The following is a 655-nucleotide window of genomic DNA, read 5'->3' as shown; positions in this document are numbered from 1 at the left end:
CCATCAAGAGTGCTGACATTGCTAAGGGTGTGAAAGTGCTCCCAACACAACAATCCCAGGCACTTGAATAGATAGAAACCCTGTTGTTGATTGGAGAAAGGAAAGCCTTCAGGGCTAGTAGGGTGTGGTTCAATACATTTAAATAATCTGTTTATCCACACAAAGGTTAAACCCTTTTTATCAGTTGGTGGTCTAGAACAGATTAATGCCATTTACATAATGTCTAATGGGGAGGGGGGAATGCTTGGGTTTTCAAACAAATTGCTTCGCTAACGGCCTTCTAGAACTAATGAAGTTTGAGAAAGGACGTTCCACTGTACAGATTTTGCGATACAAAGCAATGTTCATTGACCCTTGACTTACTGTTTATTTATACATGATTCTTTTTAACAATTAATTTTACAGAGAGGAAGGGAGAGGGAGAGAAACATAGAAACATAGGTCCCTTGCCTCCAGAATGCTCCGTGATTGGGGATGGAACCCAAACCTGGGTCTGTGTCCTGAATGGAACCCAACCTGCCACATTTTAGTGTCAGGGACAAGGCTCCAATCAACTAAGCCACACCTTCCGGGGTGACTTATTATTCTTTTCATTGAAAAAAAGACTTTCAATTCGGGTTGACATTCAATATCATATTACCTTCAGGTGTACAAC

This window comes from Myotis lucifugus, unplaced genomic scaffold (assembly GCF_000147115.1).
Source record: "Myotis lucifugus unplaced genomic scaffold, Myoluc2.0 scaffold_888, whole genome shotgun sequence".
Lineage (NCBI taxonomy): Eukaryota > Metazoa > Chordata > Mammalia > Chiroptera > Vespertilionidae > Myotis > Myotis lucifugus.
The sequence above is the reverse complement of the archived record's forward strand: the minus strand, read 5'-3'. Positions refer to the sequence as shown.